General features: G+C 49.3%; 1 long non-coding RNA gene across 1 annotated transcript; it reads left to right on the forward strand.

Moving 5' to 3' along the window:
• LOC130282546 (uncharacterized) lies at window positions 1–25,800 on the forward strand. Its single transcript, XR_008846444.1, has 3 exons — window positions 1–41; window positions 6,512–6,598; window positions 25,470–25,800. It is a non-coding gene; the product is annotated as an uncharacterized LOC130282546 (long non-coding RNA).
• Window positions 25,801–26,027: the final 227 nt, after the last annotated feature.

Consider the following 26,027-nt stretch of genomic DNA (forward strand, 5'->3'; position numbering starts at 1 on the left):
TTCAAAAGTGGTTGAACTTTATTGATTGTACTTTTAGCGAGGTATTTTTGTATGAATTTTAATTTATTTAGGTACTGAATAATTTTTTTTTTTTTGCAGTGTTGTAAATGTTACATTTGTAGCAATATAGAGCAGTACACACTTTAACCCTTTGATGACGCGGCCTGTTTTGCATTAATGCCTTGTGGGCAAAGCAAGATTAGTTTCCATAGCGACATATTGAACTTTATATTAGTGCTGAATTTTTGTTGATACGTGCAGCGTGTTTTTGTCAAAAAAACTCCAAAATATTGTACAATTTGTATAAATTCAGGCTTTTTTATTATGTTTTTAAATGTTATATTTATTCTGTGAGTCAGAGCGGATATGGTGAGACCCATTTAATATAACTTATGTATTTTCTTTTCATTTCGAAACAAAATTCTATTTTTCCATCTTTTTTGTGTTAAGCAATTCTGCTTTTTTTGTTCTTTTTTTTACAGCAGTCACTGAGGTGGGGGAACAATTCACATTATCGTTTTATAAGTCGAGTTGTTACAAATATGACAATATCTCTTATGTATAGATCTTTTTTTTATTATAGATAGTACTGTATTGGGCTTTATTAAGGGACTACTCCAGGGGTAGGCAACCTTTTGGTGGTGTTGTGCCCAAATTTTTTTCGAAGTCGCTTGGTGTGGCGGCAATATGGGTGTGGCTTGCTGTGGGTGGGGTTTGTGGGGATTTGGCTTGTCGGGGGGGTGGGGGGATTTTCAGAATTGTCCTTATATTGTTCTCGCTGTGAGGACCTTACAGTGAGGATAAACATTTTAACTCAGACCTGCATAATACAGACCTCAGAATCAGTCCCCACCATAATAAAGACCCCAGAATCACCATCCACCATAATACAGACCCCAGAATCACCACCCACCATAATACAGACCCCAGAATCACCACCCACCATAATACAGACCCCAGAATCACCACCCACCATAATACAGACCCCAGAATCACCACCCACCATAATACAGACCCCAGAATCACCATCCACCATAATACAGACCCCAGAATCACCACCCACCATAATACAGACCCCAGAATCACCACCCACCATAATACAGACCCCAGAATCACCACCCACCATAATACAGACCCCAGAATCATCACCCACAATAATACAGACCCCAGAATCACCATCCACCATAATACAGACCCCAGAATCAGTCCCCACCATAATACAGACCCCAGAATCAGACCCCACCATAATACAGACCCCAGAATCCCCACCCACCATAACACAGATCCCAGAATCACCACCCACCATAATGAAGACCCCAGTATCACCATCCACCATAATACAGACCCCAGAATCACCATCCACCATAATACAGACCCCAGAATCACCACCCACCATAATACAGACCCCAGAATCACCACCCACCATAATACAGACCCCAGAATCACCACCCCACCATAATACAGACCCCAGAATCAGTCCCCACCATAATAAAGACCCCAGAATCACCATCCACCATAATACAGACCCCAGAATCACCACCCACCATAATACAGACCCCAGAATGAGACCCCACCATAATACAGACCCCAGAATCACCACCCACCATAATACAGACCCCAGAATCACCACCCACCATAATACAGACCCCAGAATGAGACCCCACCATAATACAGACCCCAGAATCACCACCCACCATAATACAGACCCCAGAATCACCACCCACCGTAATACAGACTCCCGAATCAGTCCCCACCATAATACAGACCTCAGAATCACCACCCACCATAATACAGACCCCAGAATCACCACCCACCATAATACATACCCCAGAATCAGACCCCACCATAAAACAGACCCCAGAATCAGACCCACACCATAAAACAGACCCCAAATCACCACCCACCATAATAGAAACCCCAGAATCAGTCCCCACCATAATACAGACCCCAGAATCAGATCCCACCATAATACAGACCCCAGAATCAGACCCCTCCATTAATAGAGACCCCAGAATCAGACCCCACCATAATACAGACCCCAGAATCACCACCCACCATAATACAGACCCCAGAATCAGTCCCCACCATAATAAAGACCCCAGAATCACCATCCACCATAATACAGACCCCAGAATCACCACCCACCATAATACAGACCCCAGAATGAGACCCCACCATAATACAGACCCCAGAATCACCACCCACCATAATACAGACCCAGAATTACCACCCACCGTAATACAGACTCCCAAATCAGTCCCCACCATAATACAGACCTCAGAATCACCACCCACCATAATACAGACCCCAGAATCACCACCCACCATAATACATACCCCAGAATCAGACCCCACCATAAAACAGACCCAGAATCAGACCCTCCACCACAAAACATACCCCAGAATCACCACCCACCAAAATAGAAACCCCAGAATCAGTCCCTACCATAATACAGACCCCAGAATCAGATCCCACCATAATACAGACCCCAGAATCAGACCCCTCCATAATAGAGACCCCAGAATCAGACCCCACCATAATACAGACCTCCAGAATCAGAACCCACCATAATAGAGACCCAGAATAAGATCCCACCATAATACAGACCCCAGAATCAGACCCCTCCATAATAGAGACCCCGGAATCAGACCCCTCCATAATACAGACCCCAGAATCACCACCCACCATAATACAGACCCCAGAATCAGATCCCACCATAATACAGAACCCAGAATCAGACCCCTCCATAATAGAGACCCCAGAATCAGACCCACCATAATAGAGACGCCAGAATCAGACCCCACCATAATACAGACCCCAGAATCAGAACCCACCATAATACAGACCCCAGAATCACCACCCACCATAATACAGACCCCAGAATCACCACCCACCATAATACAGACCCCAGAATCACCACCCACCATAATACAGACCTCAGAATCACCACCCACCATAATACAGACCCCAGAATCACCACCCACCATAATACAGACCTCAGAATCACCACCAACCTTAATACAGACCCACCAGAATCACCACCCACCATAATACAGACCCCAGAATCACCACCCACCATAATACAGACCCCATAATCACCACCCACCATAATACAGACCCCAGAATCAACCACCCACCATAATACAGACCCCAGAATCACCACCCCCACCATAATACAGACCTCAGAATCACCACCAACCTTAATACAGACCCCCAGAATCACCACCCACCATAATACAGACCCCAGAATCACCACCCACCATAATACAGACCCCAGAATCACCACCCACCATAATACAGACTGCAGAATCACCACCCAGCATAATACAGACCCAGAATCACCACCCACCATAATACAGACCCCAGAATCAGACCCCACCATAATACAGACCCCAGAATCACCACCCACCATAATACAGACCTCAGAATCAGACCCCACCATAATACAGACCCCTGAATCATTTCCAACCATAATACAGACCCCAGAATAAGACCCCACCATATACAGACCCCAGAATCACCACCCACCATAATACAGACCCCAGAATCAGTCCCCACCCATAATACAGACCCCCCATAATACAGACCCAGAATCAGACCCCACCATAATACAGACCCCAGAATCAGACCCCACCATAATACAGACCCCAGAATCAGTCCCCACCATAATAAAGACCCCAGAATCAGACCCCACCATAACACAGACCCCAGAATCAGACCCCACCATAATACAGACCCCAGAATAAGACCTCACCATAATACAGACCCCCGCCCCATAATACAGACCCCAGAATCAGACCCCACCGTAATACAGACCCCAGAATCACCACCCACCATAATACAGACCCCAGAATCAGCCCCCACCATAATACAGACCCCAGAATAAGACCCCCCATAATACAGACCGCCCCATAATACAGACCCCCCCATAATACAGACCCAGAATCACCAACTACCATAATACAGACCCCAGAATCAGTCCCCACCATAATACAGACCCCAAAATCAGACCCCACCATAATGCAGACCCCAGAATAAGACCCCACCATAATACAGACCCCTGCCCCATAATACAGACCCCAGAATCAGACCCCACCTTAATACAGACCCAGAATCACCACCCACCATAATTACAGACCCAAAATCAGACCTCACCAGAATATGGCCCCAGTCATGTTGCGCAATAATATACATACAGTTACATTAACTGACTCACAATTCATGTCTTTTACGTTCGGCATTGTCCTATTTCCTTCTGTTCTCTTATCTGGCTCAGACCACCATGACAACTTCTTCAGTCAAAACCCTTCACTACAACATCTGTAGGACAGACATCTTAGTTTCTGCATTTATTTTACCAGTGCACTCCCCAGAAGTGCAGAATCCATGGAGTTTATTCCATTCCAAACAGTGTTACAGAGTAGGCTACGTTTCAGGCAACCTGTTTTTTGCCTTTGTCAAGCATGAGAGGGTGACAAAACCTGGCCTGCTCTGCAACACTGTTTGGAATGGAATTAACTCCACTGAATTCTGCACTCTATACTTTGGTGTGCCGTGATTTTCCTTGGATATAGGTAGCTAGCTAGGTAGGTTAGTCTAGTAGGTAGGTAAGTAGATATGGAGGCAAGTTCATAGGTAGGCAGCAAGGTAGCTAAGTAGATAGCCAGGTAGGTAAGTGGGTAGCTATGTATGTAGGTAGGTAGCTGGTTAGCTAGGTAGGTAGCAAGTAGGTAGCCAAGTAATTAGGTTGCTATGTAGGTAGTAGTAGCTATCTAGGTAGGAAGCTATGTAGGTAGGTAGCCAGGTGGCTGAGTAGGTAGGTAGGTTGGTAACCAGGAAAGTAATAAGTAGGTAGACAAGTAGGAGAAGTAGCCAGGCAGCTAATTAGGTAGGTTGCCAGGTAGGCAAATAGCCAGGGAGGTAACTAGGTAGTTGCTAAGTAGGGAAATAGCCAGGCAGGTAACTAGGTAGGTTGCCAGGTAGGGAAATAGGCAGGTAACTAGGTAGGTTGCCAGGTAGGGAAGTAGTCAAGCAGGTTACTGGGTAGGTAGCCAAGGTAGGGAAGTAGCCAGTGCTCCTCCACATCACCACCCCCCTCCCTCCACCTGAACCTTCTCCCTCTCACCTGCACCCCCTTTCACCTACACCCCCCCCTCTCACCTACACCCTCTCACCTGAACCTTCTCCCTCTCACCTGCACCACCTTCCTCTCACCTGCACCCCCTCCCTTTCACCTGCACACCCCATCTCACCTGCACCTCTTTTTCACCTACACACCTCCCTGTCACCTACACCCCCTCCCTCCCTCTCACCTGCACCTCCCTCTAACCTGCACCTCCTTCTCACCTACACCCCCTCCCTCTCACCTACACCCCCTCCCTCTCAGCTGCACACCCCCTCTCACCTACACCCCTCCCTCTCACCTACACCCTCTCACCTGAACCTTCTCCCTCTCACCTGCACCCCTCTCACCTGCACACCCCCCTCTCACCTGCACACCTCCCCCTCTCACCTGCACCTCCCTCTCACCTATACCCCCTCCCTCTCACCCTACACCCCTCCCCTCTGACCTACACGCCCTCCCTCTCACCCTGCATCCCCCTTCTCACCTGCACCCCCCTCTCACCTACACCCCCTCCCTTCCTAACTGCCCCCCCTCTCACCTACATCCCCCCTCCCTCTCTACCTGCACCTCTCCCTCTCACCTACATTCCCCTCCCTCTCAGGTGCACCCCTCCCTCTCACCTACATCCCCCTCCTCTCTCACCTGCACCCCCTCCCTCTCACCTGCACCCTCCCTCTCACCTACACCCCCTCCCTCTCACCTACATCCCCCTCCCTCTCACCTGCACCCTCCCTCTCACCTACATCCCCCTCCTCTCACTCACCTGCACCCCTCTATCCGTCATTTCACACTAAGAGCAGGCTTTAGCTGTGTGTGCAAGTGCGCACACAGCTGAAAGCAGCGCTTGCCACATAAAAGCACTTCCGCGTGCCGTGAGTGGCACGCATGCCAGTGGTTGCCGACCCCTGGACTACTCCGATGCAGGAACAATTATCCCCTATCCAAAGTAGTGTCTGATCGTTGGGGGTCCGACCAATGAGATCCCCCCCCCCCCCCACCTCCCCCCGATCTCCTGCACGACACCCGGCAGTCCCCAGGAACTAAGCATGTTAACCTCCGCACGAAGCGGCTGGCACTCCCCCCTCCATGTACGTCTATTGGAGAGCTGGAGATAGAACGTTTGGGTATCTTCGGCTCTCCCACAGAGATACATGGAGGGGGCATGTCAGCTGCCAAAGCTTCCTATGGAGATCGAACACACTTCCTTCCTGAGGACTGCCTGAGCTCCGTGCAGGAGATCACTGGGGGTCCCAGCAGTCAGACCCTTGCGATCAGGCACTTATTGTTCCTGCACCACAGTACTGCTTTAAGAGATGGGTGTTCAATTCATTCATTTATTTATTCACTTTATTTATTTATGTTAAAAAACACATTTTATTTTCATAGTCGTATATCCGTGATGGTTGTGAGTACCGTATCCTGCTGGAAGGACTGTGGTCGGCTTACATGGTGATGAAAGAAAACGTGACAATGGTGAAACAACCACGTCTTGCAAGAGTAAAAGTTCTGCTGAGAAAAGCGCTTGTAGGGGGGGGTGGTGGGGGTGATAGCAGGTTGCACGGCCAGGGAGGTACAAGTCAAGATCTGGGAGACCATGATAAGCCTGTGTCAAGAATGGGTACACAGTCCCACGTGGCAAGTAGTGAGCCTGACAAGGGACTTGTTGCACAAGAGTAGCCAGCCCAATAACCTGCCTGGTGTGTGCTTAGAAATGGAGATGTGTCTCATGAGCATCCCCTAAATGCTGAATATAACCTGAATAGAACAAGGTTACATTCAGCATTTAGGGGATGCTCATGAGACACATCTCCATTTCTAAGCACACACCAGGCAGGTTCTTGGGCTGACATCACCTCCTGGTAAAAATAATGGTCCAGAGACTGTAAAAAGGTTAGAGTTGACAGGCCTGTTCAGTATGTAATAGTGCCCCCTTGTGGAGAGACTAGTGTATATATATATATATATATATATATATATATATATATATATATATATATATATACACAGTACAGAGCAAAAGTTTGGACACACCTTCTCATTCAGAGTTTTCTTTATTTTCATGACTATGAAAATTGTAGATTCACACTGAAGGCATCAAAACTATGAATTAACACATGTGGAATTATATACATAACAAAAAAGTGTGAAAATATGTCATATTCTAGGTTCTTCATAGTAGCCACCTTTTGCTTTGATTACTGCTTTGCACACTCATTCTCTTGATGAGCTTCAAGAGGTAGTCACCTGAAATGGTCTTCCAACAGTCTTGAAGGAGTTCCCAGAGATGCTTAGCACTTGTTGGCACTTTTGCCTTCACTCTGCGGTCCAGTTCACTCCAAACCATCTCGATTGGGTTCAGGTCCGGTGACTGTGGAGGCCAGGTCATCTGGCTCAGCACCCCATCACTCTCCTTCTTGGTCAAATAGTCCTTACACAGCCTGGAGGTGTGTTTGGGGTCATTGTCCTGTTGAAAAATAAATGACGGTCCAACTAAATACAAACCGGATGGAATAGCAGCCGCTGCAAGATGCTGTGGTAGACATGCTGGTTCAGTATACCTTCAATTTTGAATAAATCCCCAACAGTGTCACCAGCAAAGCCCCCCCCCCCCCCCACACCATCACACCTCCTCCTCCACACCATCACACCTCCTCCTCCATGCTTCACGGTGGGAACCAGGCATGTAGAGTCCATCCGTTCACCTTTTCTGCGTCGCACAAAGACACATATGGACATTTATCAACGGGTTTAGTCAGGTTTTCTTTTCTATAATTGTCGCAAAATTGTCGCAACTGCGACTACGCGATTTTTCGTGCGACATTTTGACTGGAAAGCGAGAAAAGCAAGTTTTCCAAAAATTAACTACGTAGTAATAATTTTAAAATGGACTACGGGTAGTCAGGTATTTATTAACTGCGACAGTCGCAACTGTGCAAAAAAAAGTCGCAACAGCGTTAAAAATTGACTAAATTTACTCCAGCTCAAACATGGAGCAGAAAAAGCTACTACCAAAGTAAAAAAGGAAACATTGCTTATGTGAAAGAAAATTATCAACAGGCTGAACCCAGTTGATAAATAGGTCACACATAAGCAAAAAAAAAGTAAGGAAAACATTACTAAAAAAAAAAAGAATACATAAGCAAACATTGATAAATGTCCCTCACAGTGGTTGGAACCAAAGATCTCAAATTTGGACTCATCAGACCAAAGCACAGATTTCCACTGGTCTAATGTCCATTCCTTGTGTTCTTTAGCCCAAACAAGTCTCTTCTGCTTGTTGCCTGTCCTTAGCAGTGGTTTCCTAGCAGATATTCTACCATGAAGGCCTCACACAGTCTCCTCTTAGCAGTTGTTCTAGAGATGTGTCTACTGCTAGAACTCTGTGCGGCATTGACCTGGTCTCTAATCTGAGCTGCTGTTAACCTGCGATTTCTGAGGCTGAGAACTTATCCTCCGCAGCCGAGGTGACTCTTTGTCTTCTTTTCCTGGGGCGCTCCGCATGTGAGCCAGTTTCTTTGTAGCTCTTGATGGTTTTTGTGACTGCACTTGGGGACACTTTTCACCTAGAATATGAGATATTTTCAGTTGTTTCACACTTTTTTGTTATGTATATAATTCCACGTGTGTTAATTCATAGTTTTAATGCCTTCAGTGTGAATCTACAATTTTCATAGTCATGAAAATAAAGAAAACTCTTTGAATGAGAAGGCGTGTCCAAACTTTTGGTCTGTACTGTGTATATATATATATATATATATATATATATATATATATGTGTGGTGAGGGTGTGATGAGGGCAGATGGAATTACCCTAGTGGCAGATGGCATTAACCCCTTGTGTTTGTGACGCCAGGGCGTGGTTTAACTGCTTCACAACCCGAAGGTATACAGCTAGATCCTGGGCTAGGCATGGGGCAAATAATGACTCCAACGCCAAGTTACGGAACAACGGCAGCTTTACTGAGTCAGACAGATGTAACAGTCTATACAGCTTGGCTAGGCCCATAGAGGTGACCAGTGACTTCAGAGACCACAGAGCTTGCTGGGACTTATGGTGGACTGGGACAATTTGCTGCAGAGCCAGGCTGACTTGAGACAGATTGACTTGAACTGACTTGACTGAGACTGACTATACCCCGTTTATAGCTTACCAGGTTTTGACTTGGACCTGGGGGGTAGTGGACTTGTGGATCCAAGGCTGCATGGTAGACTTAAAGGGGTACTCCGCCCCTAGACATCTTATCCCCTATCCAAAGGATAGGGGATATGATGTTGATCACCGGGGTCCCGCTGCTGGGGACCCCGGGGATAGCTGCTGCAGCACCCCGCTATCATTACTGCGCAGAGCGAGATCGCTCTGCATGTAAAGACGGGCAATACAGGGGCCGGAGCATCGTTACGTCACGGCTCTGCCCCTCGTGACATCACGGCCCACCCCGTCAATACAAGTCTATGGGAGGGGGCGTGGCGGTCGTCACGGCCCCTGCCATAGACTTGCATTAAGGGGGCGGGCCGCGATGTCATGCGGGGCGGAGCCATGACATCACGCTGCTCCGGCCCCTGTATCGCCCGTCATTACGCACAGAGCGAACTCGCTCTGTGCAGTAATGATAGCGGGGTGCTGCAGCAGCTATCCCCGGGGTCCCCAGCAGCAGGACCACGGCTATCTAACATCTTATCCCCTATCCTTTGGATAGGGGATAAGATGCCAGGGGCGGAGTACCCCTTTAAGGCCTCATCTGGACTCCAGACAGAATCTGACAGGACTTACTGCAACTCCACCCAGGGCTTATATGGTGGAGACTCTTGAGGTGTCCCATAGGTCACCCTGTAGGTCACATGGTCACTAGTACTTCACTGGGTTACAATCACATGACAACAGGTCTTAAAGGCACAACACATTTTATATGCAATACACTATACAACACAGGCACTTAGGAATATACATAGGGTGCAGGGGGGGGGGGGGGGGCTGGTTCCAGAGGTCACTGTATGGAGGCTGCCTGACAGGGCAGCAGGGGTACAGGGGTGCAACTCCTGTACTGGGCCACCACTTATATATTACAGTGCACGCCAACTTTGCACCTTTTTGCACACCTTCGTTCATTTGCCTTTATGTATATATTTATTTATTTTATGCCATCCAACACTTCCTTCTATTACACACTGTCGAAAGGACTGTAAGACTATGTTCACACGGCAGAATGTCCGTCTGGAAAATTTACAGGCAGGAACCAGCAGAATGTGCCGGCGCTAGGACCGCTCATAAATTAAATGTGGTGACCACCAAATTGACAGTCTAGGCCAGTATTCCCCAACCGTGGTGCCTCCAACTGTTGCAAAACTACAACTCCCAGCATGCCCGGACAGCCGAAGGCTGTCCGGGCATGCTGGGAGTTGTAGTTTTGCAACAGTCGGAGGCACCACGGACGAAAAACTGGTCTAGGCCCTCATTGGTATGTCAGACACCAAAGCTAAGTGCAACCTAATGCTGGTGAAGACATGAACCTATATAACTGCAGCTCCACATAAATGACGCACATTTTTTTTTTTTAAGTGGCAAACGTCCCCTTTAAATAAATTTTAAAGAAAATCGAACTTGTTTTGATTTTTCATAGTTCAGCAGGAAATTTCATTCCAACAAAGCGAGTGACCAATTCAGCTCTGCTACATCTGTATACCCGTAACTGCATGTGGTATGTAGATTCAAAGATCCGAAAGATTCAATTTCCCGACGCATTATCTTGTTTTGTAGCACATTTACTCTAAAGGTTGCCATGAATAATACATTTAGAAAATAACCCGCCGAGCTACATTTGCACCATAAACCCATCCCGTATTTCATCGCTGGACGATTACAGAGAGACGAAAGTGTCATGATGTAATGTCCCTATGGCTCCTCTAGCTGTCAGTCTCTAGTTGTGTCGCACTAGTTGCATTGTTTAATTTTTCAAAGTATAGGTTCATTTTTTATGTACTTTCCAGAATATATTAGAAAATTCAATATAATGGAAATTCACTTAAAAAAATAAAAAAGTCACATTTAATGAATAGCTGATTCACCTAAGGCTGGGCACACACATTGCGGCTGTAGGGTGATAGTGTACAAATGAAATACATGGTTTGTATGTGCTTCACCTATTTATGCTGAGAAACTCCAGCAATTTGTGGTATACTCATGCAGTTTTGCCATACCTTAAAATAAACAGATTTTTGTAATTGATATTTTGCATATGGTGTGTAGTCTGGAACACCCCCTATAACAGCAGTCTGGTGTGTAGTCTGGAACATCCCCTATAACAGCAGTCTGGTTGTGTAGTCTAGAGTGCCCCTATAACAGCAGCCTGGTGTGTAGTCTGGAGCGCCCCCTATAACAGCAGTCTGGCTGTGTAGTCTGGAGCGCCCCCTATAACAGCAGCCTGGTGTGTAGTCTGGAGCGCCCCCTATAACAGCAGTCTGGCTGTGTAGTCTGGAGCCCTCTATAACAGCAGTCTGGTGTGGGGTCTGGAGCGCCCCCTATAACAGCAGTCTGATGTGTAGTAGGGAGCGCCCCCTATAACAGCAGTTTGGTGTGTAGTCTGGAGCCCCCTATAACAGCAGTCTGGTGTGTAGTCTGGAGCGCCCCCTATAACAGCAGTCTGGTGTGTAGTCTGGAGCACCCCCTATAACAGCAGTCTGGTGTCTAGTCTGGAGCCCCCTATAACAGCAGACTGGTGTGTAGTCTGGAGCCCCCTATAACAGCAGTCTGGTGTGTAGTCTGGAGCACCCCCTATAACAGCAGTCTGGTGTGTATTCTGGAGTGCCCCCTATAACAGCAGTCTGGTGTGTAGTCTGGAGCTCCCCCTATAACATTAGTCTGGTGTGTAGTCTGGAGCCCCCTATAACAGCAGTCTGGTGTATAGTCTGGAGCTCCCCCTATAACGTTAGTCTGGTGTGTGGTCTGGAGCGCCCCATATAACAGCAGTCTGGTGTGTAGTCTGGAGCGCCCCCTATAACAGCAGTCTGGTGTGTAGTCTGGAGCACCCCCTATAACAGCAGTCTGGTGTGTAGTCTGGAGCCCCCTATAACAGCAGTCTGGTGTGTAGTCTGGAGCCCCCTATAACAGCAGTCTGGTGTGTAGTCTGGAGCCCCCTATAACAGCAGTCTGGTGTGTAGTCTGGAGCGCCCCCTATAACAGCAGTCTGGTGTGTAGTCTGGAGCGCCCCCTATAACAGCAGTCTGGTTGTGCAGTCTGGAGCGCCCCCTATAACAGCAGTCTGGTGTGTAGTCTGGAGCGCCCCCTATAACAGCAGTCTGGTTGTATAGTCTGGAGCCCCCCTATAACAGCAATCTGATGTGTAGTCTGGAGCCTCCCTATAACAGCAGTCTGGTGTGTAGTCTGGAGCGCCCCCTATAACAGCAGTCTGGTGTGTAGTCTGGAGTCCCCTATAACAGCAGTCTGGTGTGTAGTCTGGAGCCCCCTGTAACAGCAGTCTGGTTGTGTAGTCTGAAGCGCCCCATATAACAGCAGTCTGGCTGTGTAGTCTGGAGTGCCCCATATAACAGCAGTCTGGCTGTGTAGTCTGGAACCCCCTTTAACAGCAGTCTGGTATGTAGTCTGGAGCGCCCCCTATAACAGCAGTCTGGTGTGTAGTCTGGAGCCTCCTATAACAGCAGTCCGTTGTGTAGTCTGGAGTGCCCCCTATAACAGCATTCTGGCGCGTAGTCTGGAGTGCCCCCTATAACAGCAGTCTGGTGTGTATTCTGGAACGCCCCTTATAACAGCAGTCTGGTGTGTAGTCTGGAACGCCCCTTATAACAGCAGTCTGTTGTGTAGTCTGGAGCGCCCCTTATAACAGCAGTCTGGAGTGTAGTCTGGAGCTCCCCCTATAACATTAGTCTGCTGTGTCGTCTGGAGCCCCCTAAAACAGCAGTCTGGTGGGTAGTCTGGAGCGCCCCCTATAACAGCAGTCTGGTGTGTAGTCTGGAGCCCCCTATAACAGCAGTCTGGTGTGTAGTCTGGAGCCCCCTATAACAGCAGTCTGGTGTGTAGTCTGGAGCGCCCCCTATAACAGCAGTCTGGTGTGTAGCCTGGAGCCCCCTATAACAGCAGTCTGGTGTGTAGTCTGGAGCGCCCCCTATAACAGCAGTCTGGTGTGTATTCTGGAGCGCCCCCTATAACAGCAGTCTGATGTGTAGTCTGGAGCTCCCCCTATAACATTAGTCTGGTGTGTAGTCTGGAGCACCCCCTATAACAGCAGTCTGGTGTGTAGTCTGGAGCGCCCCCTATAACAGCAGTCTGGTGTGTAGTCTGGAGCGCCCCCTATAACAGCAGTCTGGTGTGTAGTCTGGAGCCCCCTATAACAGCAGTCTGGTGTGTAGTCTGGAGCGCCCCCTATAACAGCAGTCTGGTGTGTAGTCTAGAGTGCCCCCATATAACAGCAGTCTGGTGTGTAGTCTGGAGCGCCCCCTATAACAGCAGTCTGGTGTGTATTCTGGAGCGCCCCCTATAACAGCAGTCTGGTGTGTAGTCTGGAGCTCCCCGTATAACATTAGTCTGGTGTGTAGTCTGGAGCACCCCCTATAACAGCAGTCTGGTGTGTAGTCTGGAGCGCCCCCTATAACAACAGTCTGGTGTGTAGTCTGGAGCGCCCCCTATAACAGCAGTCTGGTGTGTAGTCTGGAGCGCACCCTATAACAGCAGTCTGGTGTGTAGTCTGGAGCCCCCTATAACAGCAGTCTGGTGTGTAGTCTGGAGCGCCCCCTATAACAGCAGTCTGGTGTGTAGTCTGGAGTGCCCCCATATAACAGCAGTCTGGTGTGTAGTCTGGAGCCCCCTATAACAGCAGTCTGGTTGTGTGGTATGGAGCGCCCCCTATAACAGCATTCTGGTGTGTAGTCTGGAGCCCCCTATAACAGCAGTCTGGTGTGTAGTCTGGAGCGCCCCCTATAACAACAGTCTGGTGTGTAGTCTGGAGCGCCCCCTATAACAGCAGTCTGGTGTGTAGTCTGGAGCGCCCCCTATAACAGCAGTCTGGTGTGTAGTCTGAAGCGCCCCCTATAACAGCAGTCTAGTGTGTAGTCTGGAGCGCCCCCTATAACAGCAGTCTGGTGTGTAATCTGGAGCGCCCCCTATATCAGCAGTCTGGTGTGTAGTCTGGAGCGCCCCCTATAACAGCATTCTGGTGTGTAGTCTGGAGCGCCCCCTATAACAGCAGTCTGGTGTGTAATCTGGAGCGCCCCCTATAACAGCAGTCTGGTGTGTAATATGGAGCCCCCTATAACAGCAGTCTGGTTGTGTAGTCTGGAGCCCCCTATAACAGCAGTCTGGTGTGTATTCTTGAGCGCCCCCTATAACAGCAGTCTGGTGTGTATTCTGGAGCGCCCCCTATAACAGCAGTCTGGTGTGTATTCTGGAGCGCCCCCTATAACAGCAGTCTGGTGTGTAGTCTAGAGCGCCCCCTATAACAGCAGTCTGCTGTGTAATCTGGAGCTCCCCCTATAACAGCAGTCTGCTGTGTAATCTGGAGCCCCCTATAATATCCATCAAGCGATGTAGTCTGGACAGGAAAGCCTTAGAGCACCTTAGGGTGCTGTAGGGTGACATAACTCCAGGTATAAGCAGAATTTTCATGATAAACCGGAATTACTAGGCTTACTATACATAGTACAGGTAAATATAGTGAAAACCTTATACATATTTATGCTTTATCTTAATGCATTACTGTGTTCTCCGCATATACAGGAGCAGCCGGCAGGTAGTGTATAATTAAAAGCCAATGATCCCGGCGCTAAGGAGCAGATAAATATAGACAATGCACTCAGCTTATTGGTAACTGGATAGGCTTAGAGTCTACTCAGCGCTTTACAGGGCTGGACTGACCCCAAATTCATTCTGATATTTAAAGAGCAATCTCCTTCACCCGTCTACTCCAAGAATTCTGTCCTGCATTTCTTTGTTATGTCGGTTTCTGGAAAAGCTGGGTGTAAACAGACATGAATGCCCATCTGTCTACATCAGGGCTGGGCTTTGGGGTGTGCAGACTGTGCTGAAGCTGGCGCCAGGTGTGTAAATCTTGTGGCCTCATCCCCAAGAAGACTGGATACTGGAATCGCTGCCAAAGGGGCTTCAACTAAGTCCTAAGTAAAGGGTCTAAATCAGTGTTTCCCGACCAGGGTGCCTCCAGCTGTTGCAAAACTACAACTCCCAGCCAAAGGCTGTCTGGGCATTCTGGGAGTTGTAGTTTTGCAACAACTGGAGGCATCCTGGTTGGGAAACACTAGTCTAAATACTTATATCCACGCAAAATTTTAATTTTCTATTTTTATGTTTTAATAAATATACATAAGTTGTCATCATTATGGGGTAAAAATTAAAGGTATATATATAGTGGGAGATTAGCTCTGTAGGGACAGACAGATCATAGCGAATAGCAGTCAAAGACATGGAGAGGTAGTAAAGCTTAAACAGGGCTTCAGAAATATGTTGAGGGTGTGATGGGGCAGATGGAATTACCCTAGGGCCAGATGGCATTAACCCCTAGTATTTGTGACGCCAGGGAGTGATTTATCCTCTACATCACCCGAAGGTATACCGCTGGATCCTGGGCTAGGCACAGGTGAAAATAATGACTCCATCGCTAGGCTTGTTGGGACTTGTAGTGGACTTGGACAATTTGATGCAGGGCCACGCTGACTTGATATAGAATACTTGACTGACTTGACTAGACTGACTTTACCCTGTTTGTAGCTTACCAGGCTTTGACTTGGACCTGGGGGGTAGTGGACTTGTGGATCCGTGGCTGCGTGGTAGACTTTAGGCCTCTTTAGGACACCAGACACTCTCTCCAGACTTGACCTCACTGCAACTGAGCACTAAAGAGACTGAGGAAGCTCCACCCAGAGCTTATATGGGAGAGACTCTGGAGGGGTCCCATAGGTCACACTGTAGATCACATGGTCACTGGTACCTTCCTTGGTTACAACACAAAGCAACATTACTTAAAGGTTATACTTAAATGCTTAACTAGTTAGAGCACATAGGTGAAGGGGGGGGGGCCAGGGGGTCACTGAATGGAGTCTGCCTGACAGGGCAGCAGAGGTACAGGGGTGCATCTCCTGTACTGGGCCACCACAAACTCCCCCTCTTAACAACAGCCGGTGGTTCAGAGTTTATTACAGTTGTGGAATTGACACAGTTCTTGGAAGAGTTGGGCCTCAAAGGCCATTCCACAGTCAGAACAGACTCAGGACATCCAAGAGTTTGCACCCATTTAGAGTAGAACTGGGCTGTTGTTTTGGCTGTGAGATCTTTGACAACCCACTTGGAGTAATGATCCAGCATGGTGAGAGCATAGTGTAACGGCTGGTGGTGTGGATGCACTATACCTGTTGTGGATGATGGCGTGAGCCGTACCAGGGAGCGGAATCTAAGGAGCCCGCCGCAAAATGGGATTGACTTGCTGCGGCAGGCGGCTCCCAGGTCGCTACCCCTGGCACGACTTTTCTACAAAGGCTGCTGAGGAGATGCGTGGCACAGAAGGAATGAGACCGAGTCGTAGTGAGGGACAGGCAGGAGGTCAGGACTGGCAGCTCTATAGCAAGGTCAGGTCACAAAGCAAGAGGTCAGAGGGCAAGCGGCACAGGAGCAAGGTCAGGATACGAAGCAATGGGGTCAGATATACGGCAAGGCAAGACACAAACAGAACGCTTTCTCTTAGGCTAAATGGCACAAAGATCCGGCAGGGGTCAAGAGGAAGTGTGGGGTTAAATAAGGTCAGGACCAGACAAGCACCAATCAATGGTGTGCTGGCCCTTTACATCACAGGAAGCCAGCACGTGCCCTAGGAAGTAGGGACACACGCCTACGGCCAGGGACAGCGAAGGGGACAGGGACACTGGGAGGTGAGTGACGGCCCGGCGTTCACATGCGGGCGCGTCCCGCGATGTGAAGCGCAGCAGAGCCAGCACAGGAGGACAACGCAGGAGTGCGCTCACGGCCAGCACATCTGGCCGCAGCGCTACTTGTAACACATAGGTATACCCGGACCGGTTAGGAGACAATTTCACATGGTCTACTGGTCAACTGGTTGGGTCTGTCACTCTGGATGGAATGGAGGGGTGCTCTTGCTACCTTGCACACATTCTTAGTAATGTTACAGACAGAACATTCACTGCACCATTTCTCAATGTCGCTCTGCATTCCAATCCAATAGAATCTTCGCCTGACAGTGGCTGCGGTCTTGTGGACTCCAAAGTGTCCCGACTAGTCAGGATATGCATTGAGGACCATCCCGGCATCTCTTCGGGGAACCAGAATCTGATGAAGTCGATCACCAGAGACCGGATCCAAAGAATTTCGGTACAACAACCCAAACAGTCACTTCCTCTGTCGCCACAGACGTTTGAACTCATAGTCATACTGGGCCCGGCATAGACGGGTTGGTACCTTTTTCGCCAGAAGGTAGTCCAATAGATCCCCCATAACTCGATTTTGATCTTGTAGAGTCTTCCAGGTGTACAGGTCTTCTTTAACCTTTTCGGACCTGGGCTCACCGTCCATGAGGGCGGTCACAACATTCTGGTTCACAAACCGATCATAAAATGGGGGCATTTCCATGTCTTCCCACACGTCTTCGACAGGTGGTTCTTTGCCGGGGATCATCCAAGACAGTACATCGGCAATGACGTTTGACTTGCCGCTTCTGTACTTGATGGTGAAGCTGTAATTAGCTAATCTTGAAGCCCATCACTCTTCAATGGCACCCAACTTGGCAGTGTTCATGTGGGCCAACGGGTTATTATTCGTGTAGACAGTAAATGGCGTGGCAGCCAAATAATCTTTGAACTTTTCTGTCATGGCCCATACCAGGGCGAGAAGTTCCAATTTGAATAAGCTGTAATTGGCATCATTCTTCTCTGCTTCTCGCAGGTTATGTCTGGTGTAGGCAATAACTCTCTCTTTTCCATCCTGAACTTGGGACAGGACAGCTCCCAGACCTTCAAAACTGGCATCAGTATATAGCCGGAATGGCTGACTGTAGTCTGGATACGCCAGGATGATTGGTTCTATCAGCAGACGTTTAAGCACTCGGAACGCTGTCTCTTGCTCTTTGGCCCATTCAATAGGTAATCTTCCATTGTAATTCTCCTTCGCCATACCCTGTAGGAGAGCTGTGAGGGGTTCTGCAATTTGGGCGAAGTTGCGGTTGTAGCCAGAAAATACCAGGAAGCTCTTGACATCCTTCACCGTGCGCGGGGTAGGCAAGTTCTTGACAGCATCCACCTTTTCAGGATTTTGCTAAACTCCCTCTGCACTGACAACATGGCCCAGGTAATGGACTTGAGGTTTGAGCAAGTGACACTTTGATGGTTTGATCCTCAACGCATGCTTGATCAAGACTTGAAAGACGTCTGACAGATGACTGAGGTGTTCTTGGTAAGCCTTGGAGTACACAATGACATTGTCCAGGTATAACAAGACACTTTGAAAATTCAAATGACCCAGACACCTTTCCATCAGATGCTGGAAGGTAGTGGGAGCATTGCATAGCCCAAACGACATACTTTTAAACTCGAACAACCCCATGGGTGTCACAAAGGCGGTCTTCTCCTGATCCTCCACGGCCATGGGCACTTGCCAGTATTCGCTGTTTAAATCCAGGGTGGAGAAGTAAGCAGCAGACCTGAGGGCCTAAGCGACTCCTCAATCCTTGGCAAAGGATAAGCGTCTTTATGCGTGACATTGTTCAGTTTCCTGTAGTCGACACAGAAGCAGATGGTTCCGTCTTTCGTCTTGACCAGGACAAGTGGTGGTGCCCGGGACTCTGACTTTCTTGTATCACGTCCGCTTCTTTCATGTCGACCAGCATCTTCTTGACAGTCTGATACATGCCTGGCGCGACCGGACAGTGCCTTTGCTTGATAGGTCGGCTGTTGCCTGTGAGGATACGGTGCTGGATCATCGAAGTTGTCACGATTCGGCTAGCTGGGTGTGGATCCTCTGTGTCAGCGAAGGATTGGCGTGGACCGAGTCGGTGGACCGGTTCTAAGATGCTACTGGTATTCACCAGAGCCCGCCGCAAAGCGGGATGGTCTTGCTGCGGCGGTAGCAACCAGGTCGTATCCACCGGCAACGGCTCAACCTCGCTGACTGCTGAGAAGGCGTGGGACAGAAGGACTAGGCAGAGGCAAGGTCAGACGTAGCAGAAGGTCGGGGCAGGCGGCAAGGTTCGTAGTCAATGTGGATAGCAGAAGATCTGGAAACACAGGCTTTGGACAACACTAAACGCTTTCACTGGCACAAGGCAACGAGATCCGGCAAGGAAGTGCAGAGGAAGTGAGGTATTATAGCCAGGGAGCAGGTGGAAGCTAATTAGGCTAATTGGGCCAGGCACCAATCATTGGTGCACTGGCCCTTTAAATCTTAGAGAGCTGGCGCGCGCGCGCCCTAAGGAGCGGAGCCGCACGCGCCAGGACATGACAGCCGGGGGCCGGGACAGGTAAGTGACTTGGGATGCGATTCGCGAGCGGGCGCGTCCCGCTATGCGAATCGCATCCCTGTCGGCAATGTCAGTGCAGCGCTCCCGGTCAGCGGGTCTGACCGGGGTGCTGCAGAGAGAGGAACGCCGCGAGCGCTCCGGGGAGGAGCAGGGACCCGGAGCGCTCGGCGTAACAGTACCCCCCCCCCCTTAGGTCTCCCCCTTTTTTTTGTCCGGCAATTGCTTCACATGGGACGAGGACACTGGGAGCGATTGTAGGGTTTCCTCAAAGGCAGGCAGTACAGCAGGAGTGGGAATGGGGAGGGAGGGCAGAGGGTGAAGCTTGGCACGGGGCAGGGTGTCACCAGGACAGGGGCTAAGAGGAGGCACGGCACAGTCCCGATAGGCCTTGGGGAGACCAAGCACAGGAGGAGACACTGAGGCCCGACAGACAGGACTGGGAGCAGAGGTGAGGCATTTCTTGCGGCAAGCAGGGCCCCAATTCTTGATCTCCCCAGTGGTCCAGTCAAGGGTGGGAGAATGATGCTGGAGCCATGGCAGACCGAGGAGGACTTCAGAGGTGCAGTTGGGAAGGACGAACAATTCAATCTTTTCGTGATGGGGTCCAATGCACATTAAGAGGGGTTTTGTGCGGTAACGCACGGTGCAATCCAATTTAACTCCGTTGACCGAGGAAATGTAGAGCGGCTTGACTAGACGGATCACCGGGATGCAGAACTTATTCACCAAAGATTCCAGAATAAAATTTCCAGAGGCACCAGAGTCCAAGCAGGCCACGGCTGAGAGGGAGGAGTTGGCAGAAGGAGAAATCCGCACGGGCACCGTGAGGCGTGGAGAAGCAGACTTCGTACCAAGAGACGCCACACCCACGTGAGCTGGGTGCTTGCGTGCGTTTCCCAGACGTGGAGGATGAATAGGGCAATCCACCAAGAAATGTTCGGTACTGGCGCAGTACAGACAAAGATTTTCTTCCCTACGGCGAGTCCTCTCTTCCTGGGTCAGGCGAGACCGATCCACTTGCATAGCCTCCTCGGCGGGAGGCACAGGCGTAGATTGCAAAGGATACTGTGGGAGAGGTGCCCAGAGATCTAGGTCTTTTTCCTGGCGGAGCTCCTGGTGTCTCTCAGAAAAACGCATGTCAATGCGGGTGGCCAAATGGATAAGTTCTTGCAGGTTGGCAGGAATCTCTCGTGCAGCCAGCACATCCTTGATGTTACTGGATAGGCCTTTTTTAAAGGTCGCGCAGAGAGCCTCGTTATTCCAAGATAATTCGGAAGCGAGAGTACGAAATTGGATGGCGTACTCACCTACTGAAGAATTACCCTGGACCAGGTTCAGCAGGGCAGTCTCGGCAGAAGAAGCTCGGGCTGGTTCCTCGAAGACACTACGGACTTCAGCGAAGAAGGACTGGACTGTGGCTGTGGCAGGATCATTGCGGTCCCAGAGCGGTGTGGCCCAAGACAAAGCCTTTCCAGATAGAAGACTCACTACAAACGCCACCTTAGACCGTTCTGAAGGAAATTGGTCCGACAACATCTCCATATGCAGGGAACATTGAGACAAGAAGCCACGGCAGAGTCGGGAGTCCCCATCAAACTTGTCCGGCAGGGACAAGCGGAGACTAGGAGCGGCCACTCACTGCGGAGGAGGTGCAGGAGCTGGCGGAGGAGATGGTTGCTGTTGTAGCAGTGGCAGAAGTTGCTGTAACGTGGCGGTCAGCTGCGACAGCTGCTGTCCTTGTTGGGCAATTTGCTGCGATTGCTGGTCGACCACCGTGGGTAGGTCAGCGAGACTTGGCAGCGGCACCTCAGCGGGATCCATGGCCGAATCTACTGTCACGATCGGCTAGCTGGATGTGGATCCTCTGTGTCAGCGAGGGATTGGCGTGGACCGAGTCGGTGGATCGGTTCTAAGATGCTACTGGTATTCACCAGAGCCCGCCGCAAAGCGGGATGGTCTTGCTGCGGCGGTAGCAACCAGGTCGTATCCACCGGCAACGGCTCAACCTCGCTGACTGCTGAGAAGGCGTGGGACAGAAGGACTAGGCAGAGGCAAGGTCAGACGTAGCAGAAGGTCGGGGCAGGCGGCAAGGTTCGTAGTCAATGTGGATAGCTGAAGATCTGGAAACACAGGCTTTGGACAACACTAAACGCTTTCACTGGCACAAGGCAACAAGATCCGGCAAGGAAGTGCAGGGGAAGTGAGGTATTATAGCCAGGGAGCAGGTGGAAGCTAATTAGGCTAATTGGGCCAGGCACCAATCATTGGTGCACTGGCCCTTTAAATCTTAGAGAGCTGGCGCGCGCGCCCTAAGGAGCGGAGCCGCACGCGCCAGGACATGACAGCCGGGGGCCGGGACAGGTAAGTGACTTGGGATGCGATTCGCGAGCGGGCGCGTCCCGCTATGCGAATCGCATCCCTGCCGGCAATGTCAGTGCAGCGCTCCCGGTCAGCGGGTCTGACCGGGGCGCTGCAGAGAGAGGAACGCCGCGAGCGCTCTGGGTCCCTGCTCCTCCCCGGAGCGCTCGCTGCGTTCCTCTCTCTGCAGCGCCCCGGCGTAACAGAAGTCTTCCCGAAGTCTGTGGGGTGTTTGCTGAAAGCTTCATGATACCTTTTGACATTTCTGACTCCATTGTCCTGGCCCCTTGGGGTAGTGTTGTCTCCCACCTGGAGCTGTGCCCACCAGGGCTCTGGGGGGTTAGCACTGGATCCATCGGTAACTTGACAATGTCTTTCTTTCTAGGAGGTACAACTGAGCCACTGGAGTGTATTTGGGTAAGACAGTAGCAGAATCAGACATGTTTACTGACCGCACCAGGACTCTCCCGTTGGTGACAGTGAAGCGACTTCTCGCAGCTCGGATGAGAGGATGATCTTCTAACTGCATAGGTTCTAGCAGGGCTTGATAGTCCCTATTCTTGACTCCAAGACGTGCACTACACCAGATGATGGTTTCAGTGTTGGGTTGTAAGGTCTCCAACCTGATATCTTGAACTCGTACCCTGCAGATTTCACCTTGCTTGTTGGCAAACCTCTTCTCCCCTGTAGGATTTTCAAGTGGTGCTGCGCAGCCCACTTGTCTGAAGGGACATATGTGGAAGAGAGGCATACAAGGCATCTAATATCTCAGAGAAACAATTTTTCATAATGTTCGTCCCAAATATAAATTCAGCAGACCCCTTTTCTGTCACATTAGTTACAATCACTCCCTGCCCGCTATGTACATGCTTTCCCAACTGAATAGTTGGCTTCCAGTATACATGTCTGGGGGCTGGTTGCCCATTACCTGCAACTACTCTGAAATTAACATCATCAGGCTCGCACAATAAACTAGCATCCCAATGTTGGTAGAAAACACATTTAGATATAGTAGACACTTGTGACCCGGTATCTATTAACACCTCTAAAGGTACACCTTCCACAATAACTTTCACAAAGGGGCAGGAGGCGACATAAAGTGAGAGTCCTGATTTAGGTCGCTCGGGGGTTGCATCTGGTGACTGTTTTCCTGAGGGCCGGTCCTCAACCTCAGGGTGAATCTGTTTAAATCCCAGCGCTGCATTTTCCAATGGCTGGGATTGTTACAATAGGTGCAGAAAGGTCTCTGAGTCCCCAAATATCTATTGGGTGGAGGATTACAGTTATTGGGCTTTCGGGGAGCAGGTTTCCTAGGCAAGGGTGGTTCACGGTAAGGAGGAGCAAGCTCCTTAACAGCCTTAGTCAATTGCTCAATGTCCTGCCTAACGCTCTGTAGATCTAAGGCTGGGGTGACTGGCAAAGTGGGTTGCACTGGAGTGGGGACAGTGATGGTATAGGCCTGGCTACCACCCCTAGTGGTTCTTGAACAGGTGTGAGGGGAGTACAAGCGTCCTCTAACTCTGTCCCGGACTCAATCACTTGGATAGCCAGTCTTTTAAAAGCAGGAAATGACATGTGGGGGACTGCTAACATTCTCAATTGTGCCTTGTCCCACTTGTTATAGGCTCCATCAATAAATCTGTCCATTAACACTTTGTTGCCCTGCTCGGGAGTTATAACATCTAACTTTTGGACAGTCTCTAGAACATTCTGTAGGGCTAGAGCATACGCTCTCAAGGTCTCACCTGGCTTTAACTTCTGGCGCAATTTTTGTCGCACACTCGTGCATTTTACTCTGCAATACTGGACACAGTTCAGACTGGGGGGTACTTTCTGCATAAGGCGCACTCCTGTTCGTAGGAGGCCAAAAGTTGTGGTGAGGGTGTGATGAGTGCAGCTGGAATTACCCTAGGGGCAGATGGCATTAACCCCTTGTATTAGTGACGCCAGGGTGTGGTTTATCCTCTACACCACCCAAAGGTATACCACTGGATGCTGGGATAGGCACAGGGGCAAATAATGACTCCGATGCCAAGTTATGGAACAACGGCAGCTTTACTGAGTCAGACAGATGTAACAGTCTATACAGCTTGGCTAGGCCCACGGAGGTGACCAGTGACTTCAGAGACCACAGGGCTTACTGGGACTTGTAGTGGACTTGGACAATTTGATGCAGGGCCACGCTGACTTCATACAGAATACTTGACAGACTTGACTAGACTGACTTTACCCCGTTTCTTGCTTACCAAGATTTGACTTGGACCTGGGGATAGTGGACTTGTGGACCCGTGGCTGCGTGGTAGACTTTAGGCCTCTTTAGGACACCAAACACTCACTGCAACTCAGCACTAAAGAGACTGAGGACGCTCCACCCAGGACTAATATGGGGGAGACTCTGGAGGGGTCCCATAGGTCACCCTGTAGGTCACATGGTCACTGTTACCTTGCTTGGTTGCAACACATAGCAACATTACTTAAAGGTATAAAACAATAAATGTACATTACAATACATAACATAGGCACTGCTTAACTAGTTAGGGCACATAGGTGAAAGGGGGGGGGGGGGGGCAGGGGTCACTGAATGGAGTCTGCCTGACAGGGCAGCAATGGTACAGGGGAACAACTCCGGTACTGGGCCACCACACAAACGTTTATCAAAAGTTCAAGTTCCTCACAGCCTGACTTACAGAGTGACTCTCATCTAGTTTTAAAGGGGTACTCCAATTCTTTAAAACTACTATTCAGTATAGGAAATAAGTTTTTGATATCCAGAACAGAGCCTCTCTTTTCTTGCTCATGGAACGGCGTTTAGGCACATGCTTTATGCATTCTGTATGAGAATTCCAGATATACATGATCACTGTACTCGTGTATCTCTGGTGCTCCAATAGGCACAGGTAAATACAGGGCCTCGTTCTGGAGATCTTGGGGGAAGGGGGGGGGGGGGGGGATAGGAGTCCGAGGTCAGACACCTATCCCCTATCCTGCAGATAGGGGTTACATTTTTAAACCAGTGGAGTACCCCTTTAAAGCCCAGTGAAGAGCTGTCTTCAGCACCTGTGCTGATCTGGGCCATTCTAAAAGACTGATGTGGCCCAGGAACCTGCCTTTTATCCCTTTAAAATCCAGGCCCCATAACAGGGCTTACCAGTCCCTAAAGTCCCTTGCAAGCCAAGTCTTGCCAGACATTTTAACTCTTTCTGGATTTCCCATATCTCACCCAGGTTTCCCTGCCTTAAACCTGGTATCTACATAGGGCATATACCTTGGGGAAATATAGAAATCTACAATTTTTGACGCAATTGTTTGATTTGCTTCTCTGTATCTACTTTTAGGACTGGTTTTAGGTCAAATTTAGGCAGAAATATAAAAAAAAAAAAAAAAGGATCACAAACTTTCAACACCACAATAGATAGAATTCCTCTATCCATAGAGACTGTGCACAAGATTTGGTTTTACTTGCCAGGTAGGACAAACAATCATATTAAACCTGTTTTTTTATGCAGTAGCCCTGAAGTTACGAAAACAGGATTATCTCTTCCTGCATCTTATTTATTGTGCATCCAAACAATGGCTTCCATTCTTGTGTACGGGAGTCAGCCGCAGTCACTGACTGAGCAGCATTCCATCATCTTGCTCACCATTACTCTTGGATCACAGTCCTCCTCCGGTTTCATCTATGGGTCACACACTCAGATCCGCAGGAGGTTATGAATGATACTCGAAGACATTTAGATGAATATCCTACACACATATTCATGGCTGAGATACGCCAAATAACTAGACTGCTATCCTGCACTTTGAATTCTTCGTACATTACTGGACCACATTAAAACTCGTCCATTGCATGTCTTTGTAAAAATAAAAAATGTTTTTGCCTATGCTATTGCGTCTCTGTTCTCTTAGCTGGTAAGTAGCTATGGGGGGGGAAGAGTGACAATTGTACATAGTCCTTATTGACCTTAGGGCAGTGGTCTCAAACTATGGCCCTCCAAATGTTTTAAAGGAGAAATTAAACTTATCCCCTATCCACAGTATAGGGGATAAGTAGCTGATCGCGGGGG

Source organism: Hyla sarda, chromosome 7, assembly GCF_029499605.1.
Source record: "Hyla sarda isolate aHylSar1 chromosome 7, aHylSar1.hap1, whole genome shotgun sequence".
In the NCBI taxonomy this organism is placed as follows: domain Eukaryota; kingdom Metazoa; phylum Chordata; class Amphibia; order Anura; family Hylidae; genus Hyla; species Hyla sarda.